At 46.1% G+C, this 12035-nt stretch overlaps 1 pseudogene across 1 annotated transcript; it reads left to right on the top strand.

The window, feature by feature from the left end:
- Positions 1-4084: 4084 nt before the first annotated feature.
- LOC309622259 (uncharacterized protein C2orf78 pseudogene) lies at positions 4085-11335 on the top strand (annotated as a pseudogene). The gene is made up of 3 exons: positions 4085-4168; positions 7390-8081; positions 9428-11335. The product of its transcript is annotated as an uncharacterized protein C2orf78 pseudogene (transcript).
- The last annotated feature ends 700 nt before the right edge of the window (positions 11336-12035 follow it).

Raw genomic sequence — 12035 nt, forward strand, 5'->3', positions numbered from 1 at the left:
TACCAGGATTGAAGACCTTGTGGTCCGAGATCCTGTCCAGAGAGCAAGCAGGCTAAGGCTCTGTCTTTGTTGATGTATTTCATCAGAAAGGGCTCTACCCCCTCTCCTAGTTCATGGTGTGAAGTGTTCTTGGCCTCTCGGGAAAGTGGGGAGAATGGAAAGGACCCTATATGAGAATGCTAGGCTCTGTAAAACATTTCAGGTTTTTAAAAATAAGACTCATTTTGTATTGGACTGACAACAGTCCTATGAAATACAAAGAAGGCCGAGAATCAGTGACAGGAAAGGATCACCAGTAAGAACTACAACAGTCACCGCTTACCTCGTAGCATAGGGCACTGTCCGTGATCCTTAAGAAGAGTTAGTAGAAATGCCTTGCCCATCTTGCCCCTGAACCCCTTGAAAGGTACACGACTGCTGTGTTGGTGTTTAGGGGGAGCATCTCACTTACCAGGGACTGACTTCTCCCTTGATTCCTCTGTAGTGATGGAGACTTCCCCGCTGATGAAAAATTCCCTGGGATTGCAACCTCCAAGCCAGACAGCTTTCCTATGGAATGACAGAGAACTTGTCAAGGTGAAACACCAGTCTGCGGGAGAAAGGGAAGAAGAGAATGATGGAAATCGTTTCTGGGAAACTATTTTTACATTATGTGTTGTTTGTTCCCGGTAAATAAACTGAAATCTTCTTAACAGTAAAACAAAATCTAAACCACTAAAGCCAACAATACAGGAGTATAACGTTCGAAAAAAATTTCTTTGGCTGCGCAGCATGTGGGATCTTAGCTCCCCAACCAGGGATTGAACCCACGCCTGCTGCATTGGAAGCGCAGAGTCTTCACCACGGGACCACCGGGGAAGTCCCAGGACTATCACTTTTAAAGGAGAAGGTACAAACCCCTCGGTTCTATGAACTGGAGATTTTTAGTAAGAAGTCAATATATTTGTTGTTAGGCACATTTTATGTTAGGCTGTCTCCCTGCACAGGATGCAGGCGCCTTGAGAATGGAAGTCATATCCCTCTATAGTACGTCCCTCTTCTTTCTGCTTTGCAGTTTGCTGCTCCACTTGTTCAACCCCACCTAGTAATAACCTATACTTCCCTTGTTCCTGTTTTCCCATCTGGAAAACAGACAAAAGGCAACCAAACAACGCAAAGGTCTCAACAAATAAGGGATATCCAAAACCAGAGATGGCCAGAACTTCTGTACCCCTGATGAAATAGTCCTCATACAAAACCTGATAATCAAATTCCTTAATGCTAGGAATCACAGTGAAAAATAGTATCTGAACTGACTTCTGTCAGATGAGTGAGAACTAAGGTTAATTCAGTGTATCTGAAGCATAGAAAGTGAGGGCAAAAGTGGCACAAGATGGGGCTAGAGAAGCAGAGAGGATTCTAGACCACGCAGAGTCTTAAAGGCCAACAGTGTGTTTTCTATTCTCAAAACAATGCTTGTGAGCGATGTTTATGAGCAACGTTCCAACTTGCTTTGAAGGTTTCTTGTGTGAAGAGTGGATTGGAAGGAAACAAGATATATGGACACCAGTTAGGACCTAATCGCAACAGACAGGCAAGTTCAGTATTAGGAAGTTGAGGAAGAGCTGGCTGACAGATTCCAAAGAAATTCAGGAGATGAACTGAAGCGGGCTTAATGGGGTAGGAGATGGAGGAAAGGAAGGTCTTAGGGAATTCAAGGGTTTACTGCACACATGAGCAAAGTCTCAAAATTAATCATTTGAACGTACAGAGGCGGATCTCCCAAATGACACCGGTTAGGAAGCAACGGTACGCCCTTTAGAATTCCTAGAGACAACACAAATCAACTGTTTCGATGGAAAATTCGGCGGGACTCTTGATTTCCATGGGAATACAGAGAAAAGAGACACTGATCTGGCTTGCAGGTATATTTAGGAAGCTGTTAGCCGGACATCACCTACTAGTATCATGTAAGTAGGCCGTCCGAAGTAGGAAGCTTAGGGGAAAAACCTGGAGGAAAACTTAAAAGCTTAAGCCACACCTCTACACTACACCACCTTTCACAATTTCTTCTCAGATAAGCATCATCCCCATCAGTGAAGAAACTCGTTCGTACCTCATAATAGGAAAAACAGGCCTAAAGATTCAATGTGTGTCTTGGGAGGTCCCATCTATGCGATATCTTCCTGGGACCAGAAAAGGCCCCAGGAAGATCCATCTCTGCACCCCTGAAAGCTTACCACCAAGGAAAATGACTAGGTCCATAGATTTCCTCCCTCAAACCAGCTTACCTCACACATAGATCATTAGCAACTCCGCCCTTACTCACATTATCACAGTCACAAGAGTGGTTAGGGAGAAAAGCACTAACCAGGGGAACTAAAACAGAGGCAATCCAGGCCAAGCTGGGCTGGTGGCAGATATCTTGCTCCTTACGCTCGGGTGCATAATGCGACTCACCACAGTGCCTTTTTCACAGACCCTTTTGAACGTTTCTCCACAGAATCCAACAGCTCAAGTTAGTTCATGACGCTTCAAGGTCAACAATCGTCAAGAGAAAAACATGCAATATGTCTTACAATGTTGGATTCCTTACAAACAGGACAAGGAGATAACCATGTAGACAAAACCAGAGCATTTGAAAACATCTGTATTCTACAAACACACCAGTGAATGCTATAAATAAGGTACTATGACATAAAACAAAATGAAAACTAGATGTGAGACTGTTCTCTTCAGTGTACAGACTTCATGGCAGTTGCTGCACACTATCTAGCTACTTAGATCTTTAACTCTCTGTTCTGTTAATACCAAATGAGGCCCAAGTGTGTCAACCTGTTTCCCACAGAAACCAAAAAGTCTACATGCATCTCTTTTCTCCTGTGCCCTTTCACCTTACCTGCTCCCAATTCTCCACCAACGTCCTCCTCTTTCTCTAATTATTCTCCTCTTCATTTTGCTTGGCCTTGCCCCCAAGCATGCAAGACAGAGAGTCCTAGAGGTCCAAGATTCTAGAGTGGCTGTTTGCAAGGCGGAGGAGATTACAGTAACTGCCACACTGTATATACTTCTGTGCAAAGAAAAAGGGACAGTGTTCAGAATGTCTCTCACATATAACAAGAGCTGGAGATGGCAGGATACCTGTGTGGCCCAAGGAACTAGAGCTAGCAAATTATGGGCCAAACAATTGCAACCAAAGGCTGGAAGAGGAAAGGTCTGCAACCAGCTCTGTCTCCTAGCTCTCTGGTATTTGCTGCCAACGGGCAGAGTCTATTTCGTGAAGCATCAAGCACTGAAAAGAAGACTCCTGCTGCTGGAAGGTGACAGGAAGTAACGTCCAATGCAAGATCAAGGCTTGTCCTCGAAGCAATGCCCATAATGGAAGAAAAAAAAAAAAGAGAAAGCGGAAGAGAAATGTTAAGTCGCAAGTCCAACCTGGCCCCCAGCCTAGCCCAGCCCAAGGAAGGTAGGAGTCAAGGAGAAGAAACTAAAAGAGAAGAGCCTTGGACCACAACATTCTCCACAAGGTACACTCAAGAAACTTCACCCTACTCTTGAACCAAGTTACAAAGAGAGCTTCTTAATCCCTACTTTGGCTCCTTAAAAGCTGCTATCAGTTCACTCATTAGACACATCTGATTTCAGAACAACTGTAATAGTTCAAACTAGATGGCTCTTTCCTTCCTAAGGATTATTAATTAAATAAGATCTATATAGCTCTAAGTATATGATACATAAAATAGAATACTCTGTAGAATATAAGTAACTCTTAGTTCAGTGTATTAATGAACGTCTGTAAGAAATGTTGCAATGATTTCCCTAATGGAAGAGCCTGGGGGAGGTAAATCTGTCTTCTAGGATTTCCTCCTCCCCAAAGCTCAGAAACTCAGGTGTTGTTTTAGCTCTCCTACACTCTCTTCACCCAAGCCCGCCTTCCTGTTGGGGATCGGACCTCCCTATTGGCTCTCTCATACCTTTCAACTGCCTGCTTTGTGACATCACTCTCCTCCCAAACCTACTACCACTTGGTAGAGCCTTGGGGTTTCCGTGGAGCTGTTTGGACCAGTAACCAGTGACCTCTGTACTGGACACGTGCGCCGTTCAGCTGCAGCCACTCAGACATCCTCTAGTGTTGTCTCCTCATCCCTTGTACCTGCAGTGGATGCTTCCTCTTCTCTGACCATGTCAGGTAAGAAAAGAAACTTTGGAAAGTTTTGCGTTCGATTTCTTTTGCCCCTAAATTGAGTAGGAGATTCAAAATAGCATGGAATAATGAGGGAAAGTATTGAACTACAAGTCTGGAGACCTAATTTCACTTTTGACTTTGACGTTTACTATCTGTGTGACTTTGGACAAATCACTGGCTGTCTCACAAAGCCTGTTGCTTTCCTTAACTGTTACGTTAGGATACCACATTGGGTTGATCACTCTGATCCCCTTCTTTTCCAGTATTGAGCCTTAAAGGGTACCCATGTAGAAAACGAAATCAGACACTTCTCAAGAGTGTTTCAACAGAAACACAGAAAAGCCAGGGGACATAGAAAACTAGCAATATATACCAAGATGTTTCATCTCTAATGGTCTCCCTCCACTAGGATTTCGACTAGTTGAAAAGAGAGAATAGGGAGAGAGGATGGAGAGTACTGGGCTCTACAGGGAGGCACAGAGTCGAGCGTAAGGAAGTTTAGGACGGTTTTCATTAGCACAGGCCAACAGGCACCAAGAGATGGGAGAAAATGTAAGAATGAAGAGGGAAAGCATAGAGGAGCTCTCAAGAAAAACGGAGTTTGCAATGGAATGCTGATGGGAACCAAAGATTTTCAATTAAAGCAGAAACAGCACAGAGGGAAACCTGCTCAGAGCAGGGCAAAACCAAGTTGATGGTAGCAAACCCTTACATTAACAGACTTAAGAAGGAAAGTAAGGCCAGAACAGGGGATCACCGGGAAAGGCAGCTTATCAGAAAAGTCATACTCCGTTTTCTTTCTTTTATTGCCTCTCTGAATACAGTTGGCCACTTGACAGTTTTGAATATAAACATTTTAGAAATACGTTTTAGAAATGATGCCTCCTATAAACAAGCAACCACAGTGGTTATCTAGGGGGCTGCTTTTCAGTGTTTTATTCTTTCTAATTTTTAAACTAGGTAGACATTTCACCAATTCAACATTTTAAGTGATATCTTCTAAATTGAATCAGAAGGACTATTTTCCTTGGTGTGATATGTAGGTTCTAAGGCAAGGCTGCTTTTCATTTTTACAGTTATTTCCTTCCTAACACAGAGAGCACATTGATCAACAGCCATCGTTCGCTTGTAGATCTTAGCTACCGAAGAAGAAGAAGAAGAAGAAAAAGTCAAGCCCCACATCTCTAATTCCCCCCACTTAGGGAATTCCCTGGCGGTCCAGTGCTTAGGACTCGGTGCTTTCACGGCCAGGGCCACGCGGCGCGGCCAAAGAAACAAAACAAACAAACATCCACGTTTATCGAAAACCATATTGTGGAGTCCTGTGGATTTTCTTACATTTGAAAATCTTTTTTTTTTTATTTTTTTATTTTTTTTTTTATTTTTTTTTTTATTTTTATTTTTGGGTGTGTTGGGTCTTCGTTTCTGTGCGAGGGCTTTCTCCAGTTGCGGCAAGCGGGGGCCACTCCTCATCGCGGTGCGCGGGCCTCTCACCATCGCGGCCTCTCTTGTTGCGGAGCACAGGCTCCAGACGCGCAGGCTCAGTAGTTGTGGCTCACGGGCTTCATTGCTCCGTGGCATGTGGGATCTTCCCAGGTCAGGGCTCGAACCCGCGTCCCCTGCATTAGCAGGCAGATTCTCAACCACTGCGCCACCAGGGAAGCCCTGAAAATCTTTTTTAATTGGATTCTAGGCATGATGGTTTTTTGAGGTTTTGGGATGCCATCTTCTTGGATGCTGAAGATGATTCTAATCTAAGTTCTAGGATAAATCCAAAAACCTTCCTGATACATTTTAAGCTTCCTTTCTGCTTATTATATAAGCTATATTCATTGAAATATATATTTCTCCTAGGCTTAATACCTCTTACTTGCTGGGTAAAAATATGAAGGAGCACAATAATGAAACTCTTTTACACTTATTATTTTGCTGTCTGCTTCGTACCGGTTTTCATTGAAATACTTGTCTATATGTGTTGTGGCTACCTATACATGCACATTTATTGCATTCTGTTGCTTGTTATGCATTTTTTACTGACATACCTTCTCTGTCTGTATGCATTGGCTAGGAATTCATTCACCTCTATCACCTCCATCGTGTTTTCTGGTTAATAGTATTCACTAAAATAGAGTGGGCAAAATTCACTTTCATAATATTGCATGGATAGTACAGAATGCCATTTGTTAGTAAATTCATTAGGCTTCGATACTTGCCACATACCCCAGTTTTCATTAATATCTATGGATTTCTTTTTCGTTAACGTAATATGCTTGTCATGATTTTTCTTTGTCTTTCTAGAACTTATTGTATCTTCCTCCATATAAATCATACGCAATAGATCAGCTTATTCATCTATTAATTATTACTGCTATTATTATTGGTGGTGGTGTTATAACCACTTTATAGGTGAGGAATCTGAAGTAATCAGATAACTTTTCCCTTTCCAAAAGCACTTAAGAAATCCACTTTCGGGTAATCATTTTGAGGTAGGATGAGAAACCAGGCTTGAAGAGGGCAAAAATGACTCTTTCAATTCACCAGTTGGACTGAGCTGTACGTCACCTCTAGGTAATAGCGTGGGAACTGCACAAGCAAAGGGAGACACTGAAGACGACCATGGTAATAGCCGTACTGTTTTCTAATGGACAAAAAAAATGCCTATATTATAAGTTCTATTTCTCCTGCTTTCTGGCAGTATCATGCTCAGAGTGGAGTCCTGGCAAGGAAGTCAGGATACTTAGGTTCTGAAACCTGGTAATGATACTAACATAATGAGAGAACTTGAACAAGTCAACCCGACCTCTCTGAGCCTCAGTTTCCTTACTCACGAAATGAGACTGAGAACATCGAAGTTCTCTAAGGGCCTCCTAGTTCTAAAATGCTTCCAGTCTAGGAAATAGCATAGAAGTCAATACGAGTGCAGGCTGAAGGGAAAGACAGGGCAGGGAGAAGGTTGCTTCCAGCCTAGAGAACAATCTCTGAACCACACCACTTGGCTCTTCTGCCCGTCTGTGCCCAAGATGGGAGCACAGGCAGTTAATAGAGAAGAGTGGAAAACTGCTCAGTCCTTACAGCCATCATTAACTGTCTGATTTTGGGTTTCTCAGGAAGTAGTGATAGTAGAGGTGTCCTGATAGCAAGAACCTTCAGATGATGCCGTTCCTCAAACGTAGTGAGAATTTCTCAACCTCCCTGAGTTTTTCATGACCCTCTTGTTCTTACAGAAAATTTCCAACATCCATCTCTACTTGGAACTCTAAATTCTCTGCAGCATTCTCCTCCTGTGGTGAGCAATGCAACTTCCCTAACACGAAGTGTCTGCAACTTCTCCAGAGTCTCTGCCCCTGCCGTCAGTTCGGCATCGGCTACCGGTACCCCTTTCCAGACACTCATGGGTAGTGCCTACCTTTACCAACATTCTAGCACGACTATGTTATCTGGAGTTACTGACCACAGCCAGATCTCCACTTCAGCTGCTTCCTATCCAGGTGTTCTTGAGTGGGACATCACAGCAAGCACTGAAAAGAATTCTTCTTCACTCGGAGACTTTACTCTGGCACTCACTGACCGCCACACAGCTGCCTCCTCCATGTTTCTGGCAGCCCAGTATGATAAAACTTCAGACGCCAAGAACATGGTCCCTCTACATCCATCGCTTTCTGCCAGCCTTGCTCAGGGAACACCATCTCAGATTCCAAATCAGGGGCAGAGCCGCCTGCCACTTCCCTGCCAGGAAGGAAGCCAGGTATATTACTATAACCAAGGCACACTGGGGTCTTTACTGTATGGAGAACTTGGCTCCTGCCCGCAATCCTACGGCTCGGCGTCATACACAGGAAGTCGGGCCTCTGGGCAACCAGAAATGGGAATGGGACTGAAGGAGATTCAGCCCACAAATATCCGACCACCAGCTTCCACCTCTGCAGTCTGCCACCCTGTGTCTGCTCAACGCATCACAGAAACAAGTTTTCAAGGTGAGTATAACAAACGCCAGAGAAAGTTGAAGAATGAGGTCGGCACTCAAAAATGGGGTCAAATCGACAGCTGGGAAGGGGTGTACAGGCAGGTAGAATTTAGATCCTGAGCCTTTAATAACCACTACCTTCGCTCAGTGCCCTCTGTTTTTAGACTCTCTATGAGAACACCTAGGGCTTCCCTGGTGGCGCCGTGGTTAAGAATCCGCCTGCCAATGCAATGCGGGGGACACGGGTTCGAGCCCTGGTCTGCGAAGATCCCACATGCCGTGCAGCAACTAAGCGCATGTGCCACAACGACGGAGCCTGCATTCTAGAGCCCGTGAGCCTCAACTACCGAAGCCCACGTGCCTACAGCCCATGCTCCGCAACAAAGAGAAGCCACCGCGATGAGAAGCCCGCACACCGCAACCAAGAGTAGCCCCCGCTAGCCGCCAACTAGAGAAAGCCCGTGCACAGCAATGAGAGACCCAGTGCAGCCAAAAAAATAAATACGTAGAATAAATAAGTTCAAACAGTAAATAAATACATAAACATAAATTACAAAAAAAAGAACACCTAATGCAGGTGGGAAGGTGGGAGGGCCACTGTAGAGGTCATCTATGCTACATGTACAAGAACCCCGAGAGCACACCAATCGGTACCACACTTTTCACTGCTGTAGCCGATCGTTCCCCCTGTACTGCCACACTGTAGCACTCCCTTCCCTCATCTACTGCTATAGTCTCTTCGGAAGGTGTTTCAGAACTCTTGTTATGAGAGTGCCAGTTGAACTGTCCTCACTTCCTTCATTTATACCAGGATTGAAGACCTTGTGGTCCGAGATCCTGTCCAGAGAGCAAGCAGGCTAAGACTCTGTCTTTGTTGATGTATTTCATCAGCAAGGGCTCTACCCCCTCTCCTAGTTCATGGTGTGACGTGTTCTTGGCCTCTCGGGAAAGTGGGGAGAATGGAAAGGACCCTATATGAGAATGCTAGGCTTTGTAAAACATTTCAGGTTTTTAAAAATAAGACTCATTTTGTATTGGACTTATAAACAGTCCTATGAAATACAAAGCGAGCCGAGAATCAGCGACAGGAAAGGCTCACCAGTAAGAATTACAACAGTCACCGCTTACCTCGTAGCATAGGGCACTGTCCGTGATCCTTAAGAAGAGTTAGTAGAAATGCCTTGCCCATCTTGCCCCTGAACCCCTTGAAAGGTACACGACTGCTGTGTTGGTGTTTAGGGGGAGCATCTCACTTACCAGGGACTGACTTCTCCCTTGATCCCTTTGTAGGGATGGAGACCTCCCCCCTGGTGATGAAAAATTCCCTGGGATTGCAACCTCCAAGCCAGACGTTTTGTGTGACACAAAGTCAAGAACTCCCCAAGTCCTGCAGTAGCAGAAACAGCCACATACTTGAGAGTAACCCACCATCTGAACTTGGGGACATTTCAGTGACAGCTCCAGTCCAGAGTGCCAGGCGTCTCCTGGCCCTGCCTCCAGCTCCAAGCCAGGGACAAATAGAGAGTAAGCACGTGGATGATATCAAAACCAAGCTTTCAAAGCCTCTGGATGCCTACCAGATCCCAACAGAGAACCAAGATCCTCCACTACTCCCTTTAGGAATCCCTGATATTCACCAGCCGCTGGCCTGCACCGATCCCCTCAGCCAAGAGGAGCAGCCTGGTTCTGAAAATGCTGATCTGGGAGAGAACAGCCGGAGTCGTCAGGACCTAGGGACACTTGAAAATGGGATTGAACCTAGCAGTGGTCTTGCAGACATTACTACACTGGCGGAGGATATTCACCTTCCCCAGCTCTTTAATCCTTTGAAAGATCTTGATCAATCCCAAGGTCCCAACGTGATCAAAGCTAAAGACACCAGAGCCATTAAGGTGAATCAGGTGCAGGAAAAGCCAAGTGTCATAAAGGTTCCCTCTGATCAACCCAGGAAGAACAAACAGAAAGCCTCTGAGCCTATCAGTGGCGCTCCCAAGGCCAAAATCCAGCCAAAGAATCCAGAGTGCCTGTTAGGGGGAGAAGTGGTTACATGCCACGCTGCAGTCAGTGACAGGGCTCCTGTGAACACGGCCAAGCACTCTCAAGGCAAACCTCAGAAAGCTGCATCCAGAAAGATCAGCAAAACTAAGAGCCACGGGCAGGAAAAGACCAAAAGGACCAGAGGGAGAAACAAGGCTGAGGAGAACAAGCAGTCAGGGAACAAAGTCAAGGCAGAAGAGAAGCCAGCAATCCCCCACACGAAGCGAAAGGAACACCAAACTGAGCTTCTCCAACAGAGCTTTCAAAAGCCTCGAACCTCCCTTGGCGTGCGCATGCTGGAGTCTGTGAAGGTTCTTCATGCGCTGGGGAAGAAGAATGAGACGAAAACTGGGCTCTCTTCCTGTCGGCTCTTGGGAAAGTCAAGCAACCCCAAAGACCCCCAGCCACCCCCAGCTATCCAGCCATGGCGGCATACCCCACGTGAGGGGAAGGGTCCTGAGAAAACGCAAGTCCAAGCCCAGAAACCAGACAGCAGTGCTGAAACAGAGTGTCCATCTCCAGCCCAGTATGAGCGGCCTCCTCCTGGGAAGGTCAAGTTGATACCTCTGCCTTTTTCTGCCTGGGACAAGCCTCAAGCTCGACCCGCTCCTCGGAGGCCACAGTCTCTGGCCTCACATCGGCCTGCTGGGGCTTACCGTGCCCAGCCTGGTTCTACTGACTCAGCTCAACCTGCTGCAGCCAATTCATCCCAGCCAGCTCCTGCCTCTTTGCCAGGCCCCGCCAAACCAGCTCAGCCAACTGTGACCAACCCAACCCAACCGGCTTGGCCCAACCATACCCAGCCTCGTGTCCCTCAGTCTGCTGCTCCTAGGCCTGCACCCTCCAAAACTTCATCTGGCGCTCCTCTCCAGCGGGAGCCTGTTCCCCCTGCTGTGAATAAGCGCCAGTCCCCACCCAAGCTCCAAACCCACTTTCTACTCCAAGACTTCAGCAAGCAACGAGTTCCATGGAGGGAACCCAACGTGCCTGAGCCAGTCATGTCAAAGCCCATCGAACAAGAGCAGAGGCCAGAGCGAGAGGCCATGAAGAGGCGGGCTCAACAACAACGGGAGAATGCTGCCAGATACACCTCTTCGGGCAAGCTGCAATTTTTCACCGAGAGGGAAAACGAAATGGAAATTGCCGACTACTACGGATACGTCAAGTGAGAGCTGCTAGGATTCTTGGTGCCACCTTGGCTACCAGCTGTTCTTCCATACACAGGTAAGACAGGTATAGAACTGAATAAGTAAATGGAATACAATTAATAGACGAGTAACAAACCTTTCGAATTTTCAGATGCTGCTAACTGGGGCGTGAGAAAGGAAGGACTGAAAGTTGGATGGGAGAATGAAGGAAAGGGGTAAAAACTGAGCAAAGAGGAAGGAACTTGGCCCAGGGCTAGGAAGGCCAAAAGAGACGTATGGATTTAGGAAAGGAAGCAGGAGCGAGGATGAAATGGCAGAAGTAAAAAGCAGGGTCAGAGGTCTGGGTTGAAAGAACACAATTGGAGTAGAGTTGAAGGTGACAGAAGATGAGTCTAGGTTTACTAGGAGAAATAGAAAAAGTCTCTCGGGGACGCTGGCCTTAAGTCTCACAACCACCAGATAGGTATTTCAGAAAACAAGAGGTTCAGGACACATCTCTGAAAGGTCTGAGTTGCCTTATTCAGGTGTGACTGTAGTGGGGGAATAGGGAAATCTACCAGAGAAGTGGCTAGGGCTCAGAGTTATCCTAGGGGCAGCTGACGACAGGGGCAGAGCCAAGGGAACTGCTGGATCAGGAGGCCCACGAACAAAGCAGGGGCATAGCCGCCTGTCACTTCCCTGCCAGGAAGGAAGCCAGGTATATTACTGTAACCAAGGCACA

Source organism: Balaenoptera borealis, assembly GCF_965194805.1.
Source record: "Balaenoptera borealis genome assembly, contig: HAP1_SCAFFOLD_1918, whole genome shotgun sequence".
Lineage (NCBI taxonomy): Eukaryota > Metazoa > Chordata > Mammalia > Artiodactyla > Balaenopteridae > Balaenoptera > Balaenoptera borealis.